Raw genomic sequence first — 7,947 nt, 5'->3', positions numbered from 1 at the left:
CGATTTGCATCCAATGCCTTTGTGAAAATATCTGCTATTTGTTCCTCAGTGTCAACGTGCTTCAGTGTGATCACTTTATCATCAACAAGATCTCTAATATAGTGATGTCTAATGTCAATGTGCTTGGTTCTGCTGTGTTGAACAGGGTTTTTAGAAATATTAATAGCACTCAAGCTGTCACAGTACAATGTCATGACATCTTGTTCGACATTGTACTCCTTGAGCATCTGCTTCATCCAAACTAGTTGTGAACAGCTGCTTCCTGCTGCAATATACTCTGCTTCTGCAGTAGATAGGGACACACAGTTCTGCTTCTTGCTGAACCATGAAATAAGATTGGTTCCCAAATAGAAACATCCACCAGAAGTGCTTTTTCTGTCATCTGCACTTCCAGCCCAATCAGCATCACAGTACCCAACCAGCATTGAATCTGAACAATGACAGTACATAATCCCATAGTCACTGGTGCCATTTACATATTTCAGAATTCTCTTTACTTGATTCAAGTGACTTATCTTAGGGTTGGCTTGATATCTTGCACAAACACCTACTGCAAAGGTGATGTCAGGTCTGCTTGCTGTTAAATATAGTAAGCTCCCAATCATGCTTCTGTACAGACTTTGATCAACACTGGTGCCAGCTTCATCCTTTGACAGCTTCAAGTGAGTAGGTGCAGGTGTTCTTTTATGGCTGGCATTTTCCATCCCAAACTTCTTGACAATGTTCTTTGCATACTTGCTTTGTGAGAGGAATATGGAGTCTTCCATCTGCTTCACTTGGAGTCCCAGAAAATAAGTCAGCTCTCCAACAAGACTCATCTCAAATTCAGATTGCATCTGTTGGACAAAATGTCGAAGCATCTCATTCGACTTCCCTCCAAACACAATGTCATCAACATATATCTGTGCTATCATCAAGTTTTCAGCATCTTGTTTGACAAAGAGAGTCTTGTCAATTCCTCCCTTCCTATACCCTTGCTGAGTAAGGAACTCTGTTAGTCTTTCATACCAAGCTCTTGGAGCTTGCTTCAATCCATAGAGAGCCTTCTTGAGCCTGTATACATGATCTGGATGAGTTGGATCTACAAATCCCTTTGGCTGCTCCACATAGACTTCTTCATTCAGGTATCCATTCAGAAACGCGCTCTTCACATCCATCTGGTACAGCTTGAATTTGAGGATGCAAGCTATACCAAGTAACAATCTGATGGACTCAAGTCTAGCAACAGGGGCGAAAGTTTCATCAAAGTCTACACCTTCAATCTGAGTGTAGCCTTGAGCAACAAGTCTGGCCTTGTTTCTGGTTATAACACCTTCTTCATTGGTTTTGTTCTTGAAGATCCACTTGGTGCCAATCACATTAGTTCCCTCGGGTCTAGGAACTAGCTCCCAAACTTCATTCCTTTTGAATTGCCCCAATTCTTCTTGCATAGCATTGATCCAGAACTCATCAGTCAGTGCCTCTTTCACATTCTTTGGCTCAGTTTTGGAGACAAAGCATGAATTGGAGACAATCTCAATCTCCCTTGATCTTGTAGTGACTCCTCTGTTTGGATCTCCTATAATCAGCTCCTTGGGGTGCATCTTCTGGATTTTAATGGAGGGTCTCTTGTCAGGTTGATTGATGTTTGGTTCGTCTGTAGCAGAATCAGAGTTTTCTGCATTTTCTGCATTTTCTGCACTTTTAGCTGTGTCTGCATTATCTCCCGATGTTCTGACATCTTCTTCGACATCCTTCTTTCTTGCTGGAGTTAGATCATCAACAATCACATTGATGGATTCCATCACAGTTCTGGTTCTGGAATTGAATACTCTATATGCTCTGCTGTTTGTGGAGTATCCCAAGAATATTCCTGCATCACTTTTTGGATCCATCTTTCTCCTTTGCTCTCTATCTGCCAAAATGTAACATGGACTTCCAAAGATGTGGAAGTGCTTGACAGTTGGCTTCCTCCCTTTCCAGATTTCATACAGTGTGGTTGGAGTCCCTCTTCTAAGTGTGACTCTGTTGTGGATATAGCATGCTGTGTTCATGGCTTCAGCCCAGAGATTATAGGGAAGTTCTTTGGCATGAAGCATGACCCTAGCAGCTTCTTGCAAAGTCCTGTTTTTCCTTTCAACTATGCCATTTTGTTGTGGTGTGATGGCTGCAGAGAACTCATGAGTGATGCCTTCAGATGTGCAGAATTCAGTAAACTTGCTGTTTTCAAACTCTCTGCCATGGTCACTCCTAATTCTCTTGATGACACAGTCTTTTTCTCTTTGAAGTCTTAGACTCAACTCTTTGAATACTTCAAAGGTGTCTGATTTCTCTCTGATAAAGTTGACCCAGGTAAATCTGGAGAAATCATCCACAACAACATAGGCATACCTCTTTCCTCCAAGGCTTTCAACTTGCATAGGCCCCATCAAGTCCATGTGAAGTAGTTCCAGCACCCTGGAAGTGGTCTGATGTTGAAGCTTCTGGTGGGACATCTTGACTTGCTTTCCAATCTGACATTCACCACAGATTCTGCCTTCTTCTATTTTCAGATTGGGAATGCCTCTAACAGCACCTTTGTCAATGATTTTCTTCATGCCTCTTAAGTGCAGATGTCCAAATCTTTGATGCCATATTTTGACTTCATCTTCTTTGGAGAATAGACATGTGGAGGAGTAACTGGTTTCTTGAGGTGTCCATAGGTAACAGTTGTCCTTTGATCTGCTGCCCTTCATTAGGACTTCACTCTTCTCATTTGTCACCAAGCATTCTGACTTTGTGAAGTTTACATTGAATCCTTCATCACACAACTGACTGATGCTGATCAAGTTCGCAGTCAGTCCCTTCACCAGCAGTACTTTGTTCAGACTAGGAAGTCCATCATGGACTAGCTTTCCCATTCCAGTGATCTTTCCTTTAGAGCCATCTCCAAATGTCACATAGCTAGTGGAGCAAGGTTCAATGTTCACCAGGAATTCTTTAACTCCTGTCATGTGTCTGGAACAGCCGCTATCTAGGTACCAATCTTCCTTAGCTGATGCTCTTAGTGAAGTATGAACAACAAGACTAACAGTCTTGTGTTTTGGAACCCACATCATCTTCCTTCCGCTGCTGCTACCTTGAGTTCCATGATGTGGATGGCCATGTAAATGATAGCAAAAGGGCTTTATGTGACCATACTTGCCACAGTAGTGACACCTCCACTTCATTCTTTTGCTCTTTTTCTGCTGCGTTCCATGATGTCGAGACCGATGTTGTGACATCGTGGCTCCAGTGCTGTTTTTGGCAGGAACAAATTCTGTCATGGTCGTTCTGCCAGCAGATTTATGATTAAATCCAAGTCCTCTCTGGTTTCCAACATTCTTCCCAAGCTGTAGCACCTCATCAAGCAAATCTGAGCCTTTATTCAGCATCTTTATTGATTTTGTCATGTTTTCCAGTTTAGAGTTCAGAAAACCAATTTCTCCTTTAAGTTCAGAGATTTCCTCTTCATGTGCCTCTTTCTCAGCCTCCAGATTTGCAATGACCTTCTTTAGTTGTGCTTCTTGCTGAAGAATCTTCTCACTTTTGATGCATAGTTCTCTATAGGATATAGCAAGCTCATCAAAAGTGATTTCACTATTTGTATCACTTGAATCTTCAGCAGATTCAAATCTCCCAGTGAGTGCATTCACATCTCTGTCAGAATCACTTTCTTGTTCACTCTCTGTATCATCAGACCGACATGCAGAAAGTCCTTTCCTCTGCTTCTTGAGATGAGTGGGACATTCAGCTTTGATGTGTCCATAGCCTTCACACCCATGGCATTGAATTCCTTTGCTGTGACTGGGCTTTTCATCTGACCTTCTCTGGTATTCACTACCTTTCCTGATGTCGAAAGGGATGTTCCGGACATGTGGTTTCTGCCTCCTGTCCATTCTGTTCAGCACTTTGTTGAACTGTTTTCCAAGGAGCACAACTGCATTAGTCAGACCTTCATCAGTATCCAGGTCATACTCATCTTCTTCTCCTTCATCATTGGACACGAACGCCAGGTTCTTGCTCTTCTTTTCAGTCCTATCTGAGAGTCCTAGCTCAAAGGTTTGAAGGGAACCAATGAGTTCATCTACTCTCATGTTGCAAATGTCTTGGGCCTCCTCTATTGCAGTGACTTTCATGTCAAATCTCATAGGCAAAGATCTGAGGATCTTTCTCACCAGCTTTTCATCTGTCATCCTTTCTCCCAAGGCAGTGCAAGCATTGGCAATTTCAAGAATGTTCATGTGGAAGTCATGAATACACTCTTCCTCCTTCATCTTCAGATTTTCGAATTTTGTAGCCAATAGTTGCAATCTGGACATCTTCACTTTGGAGGTTCCTTCATGAGTGGTTTTCAGGATCTCCCATGCATCCTTGGCCACAGTGCATGTGTTGATCAGTCTGAAGATATTCTTGTCAACTCCATTGAATAAAGCATTCAAGGCTTTGGAGTTTCCAAGTGCCAATTCGTCTTCTTCTTTTGTCCAGTCTTCTTCTGGCTTCAATCCATCAGTGGGCTTTCCTTCTGTGTCCAGCATCTTGGGATGTTCCCAGCCTTTGATGACAGCTTTCCAGGTTCTGCTATCCAGTGATTTGAGGAAGGCCACCATCCTTGCTTTCCAGTATTCATAGTTGGTTCCATCCAGAATTGGTGGTCTGTTCACTGGTCCTCCTTCTTTCTCCATGTTCATCAGAATTTATCTCCCTAGATCTCACTCAGTGATTTCGAGTGCCCGCTCTGATACCAAATGAAATTCTGATACCAATGACAGATGTCGTACCGGATGTCACGACATCACGCTTCAGATCATGCAGATTATATTTGACTGTATGAACAGATTAAATAAGTAAATAACACAAGAGAATTGTTAACCCAGTTCGGTGCAACGTCACCTACATCTGGGGGCTACCAAGCCAGGGAGGAAATCCACTAAAATAGTGTTAGTTCGAAGATCTAACAGCCACTGTTTACAACCTTCTCACCTAACCACTACCCGTGCAACCTCTACCTAAGAGCCACTCTTAGATATGAGAACCCCTCTCACTCCCTCTCAATCACTCTCCCGTGTTTACAATTAAATCAAAGACATACCAGAGATTGCTCTCTGAACATAAGAGATCAACTCTACACACTCAGGTCCAACACTTGATGTTAGGGTGACATCAAGGTGGCTCACAAAACACTCAAGTCCCAAAACTCACAAAATAACTCTTCAATCCCGGACTTGGTACAAAACTCGTGCAGCCTTCATGTTTATATAGCAGTGTGCGAATCTGGGCTGCAACAACTTGCGCTGGATGAGATCTATCATTTTCCTGAAAATCTGCACTTAAAGATCTAAAAGATAAAGCTTGATCTTTTAGTTTTTTTTATCTTTAATCTTTAATCCCTGAACGAACTATTCAAGTTTGTAATTCGAACTTTAATTATCTTTTAATTCGTTCCTAAAGATAGATCGCCAAATCTGTTGCTAACTGCACATTAATCTGTTAAAGATATAACAGATTTATGTGTCCAGTATTTTCGGGCAAGATGTCCTGGACATCGTATCCGACATCGTGGATCCTGCAGCTTCAATTCTTCATTTGACATTTTATCTTGCCTTGTGCATTGTGCAGCCCAATCTGATTCCTTGACATAACGTTGGACATCATGTGCAGCAACTCCAGCTTTCCTTCAATGTCTAAGTGCTTATGTTTTAACAAAATTTTAGCCAATCTTTTAAAGCTCAGTAAAGCTAAGCACTAACACTAAACACTTGGGAAGAGGTGGAGGAAAAATTCATTGCAAGGTTCTTTCCTTCGTCAAGATTCATCAGTGCAAGATTCGTTACTGCTACTTTTTCCCAAGGGTCTGATGAACCTCTATGTGAAACATGGGAGAGATTCAAAGCTTTGTTGCGGAGGTACCCAAACCATAATTTTGATGATGTTGCACAACTACATATTTTCTATAGTGGTTTGAAACCTCAGACAAAGATGATTCTTAATGCCTCAGCTGGAGGTACTATGATGTCTAAGAGCCCGATGGAAGCAATTGCAATCATTGACTCCATTGTAGCCAGTGATTATCATAGTCACCATAATAGGGCTCTGATTCAAAGAAAAAGGTTTAATGGTCAGAATGCAATTATGGCTCAGAACAAACTCTTGACTCAGTAAATAGAGGCCTTAACCATGCAGATAGGCCAACTTCCTTAGCAATATCAACAAGGTGGATCACATAAAACACACCAAGCTCATCAAGATCAACAAATTTTGAGATGTGACTTTTGTAGTGGTGACCATCAGAATGGCCTCTATTCAACACATGGTGATTGTCAACAGGAACATAAGGCCTATTATCTACAGAATCAAGCCAGACCTCAATAGAACTTCTAAGGAAACTACCAAGGCTACAAAGGTGGCTTAGGTTCAAATCAGCCTTATGGTTGGAGGCCACAAAATAATAATGCATATTCTGGTCCCACTAACACTTCTTTTGGAGGTCCTTCTAACAACTCTTATGCAAATCCTTCAAATAGGGGTCCACAACAACAACAACAAGCTCAACTGGATAGAATCTCAAAGATGGAACATACCTTAACTCAATTTATGCTGATGTCCATCATAAACCAGAAGAACACTGAGGCTTCCATTAAACATCTTGAAGTTCAGGTTGGACAACTTGCAACACAACTCTCTAAGCATGGAAATGGATCTTTCTCAGCAAACACGCAAGTTAACCCAAAGGAACAATGTAACTCAATTACAACAAGGTGGGGGACTGTGGTTGGTTTGAAGGATAATGGTGAGAAAAAGAATAAAGGAGTTGAAAAAGAAAAAAGAGAAAAATGATGAAGTGGTGACTAACGAAAAAGTGGAAGAGAAAGGGTTAAGTAAAGAAGAGAAGCAAAAATCAAAGAAACAAGCCACTAACAAAGGTAAAGTTGTAGTAAACCATCCACCAATTGAGTATCTTCCTTATCCGTGTAACGACCCGCCTCGCCACTATAATATCACCACTCTAAACAGCAAGAATTTCAATTTTTAAATGAAAACTCCGTTAATCTGCTTATGAAAAATGAAAGTAAATTTTTTTCACGATATACATTCCCAAACAATGCACCATTACGTAAATGAATACATATGTGTGTATATATATATATATATATATATATATATATATATATATATATATAGTAACTCTTTAACCACTCTATTTCTCCCACCAGGGATATCCAACAAGATCACTACACCCCCATGTACATACACAACATACATCATCACAGTGCATTTTCAACATCATCAACATTTCATCTCAATGTCATTATCAACATCAGCACTGTCTCATCTCAATGTCATTCTCAACATCAACATCATCTCATCTCAATATCATTCTCAACATCAACATCATCTCATCTCAATGACATTATCAATGATAACAACATAATCTCATATTAACATAATCATCAATAACAATATCAACTCATATTAACATAATCATCAACAACAACACCATCTCATATCAATATTATCATAAACATCAACATCATCTCATATCAATTAATGTCATCAATATCAATATCATCAGTAAGTCACATTCTGCATATACATATATATATAGTTCATGCCTGAGATTCACACTCCCCAGGTATTCAGACAATAGAAGTTTAATAAAAACAATAATGTCATTTATCAATAATAGACGTATCGCATCCCACTAGTCAAAAACATTGTTTTTCTTGAAAATCAACATGCAACAAGGACAAGCATACGTCTCCATTTTTAGGTCCCCTAATCCCAACTATGGTATTAAAAGCCGTAAATTATAATAAACTCCCCTCACCTAGCATGAGCTCTACGTCAGTTCCTCTTTGCGTCGCTCAAAGACCTCTCTCGTTCACGTTCTTTAGTCCAAATACAAGGTTCTATATACCAAATTGAAGGAAATTTAGTATCACTTTCAGA

The sequence above is a fragment of the Glycine soja genome, chromosome 10 (genome assembly GCF_004193775.1).
Source record: "Glycine soja cultivar W05 chromosome 10, ASM419377v2, whole genome shotgun sequence".
Classification (NCBI taxonomy): Eukaryota; Viridiplantae; Streptophyta; class Magnoliopsida; order Fabales; family Fabaceae; genus Glycine; species Glycine soja.
This window is presented reverse-complemented; position numbering follows the sequence as displayed.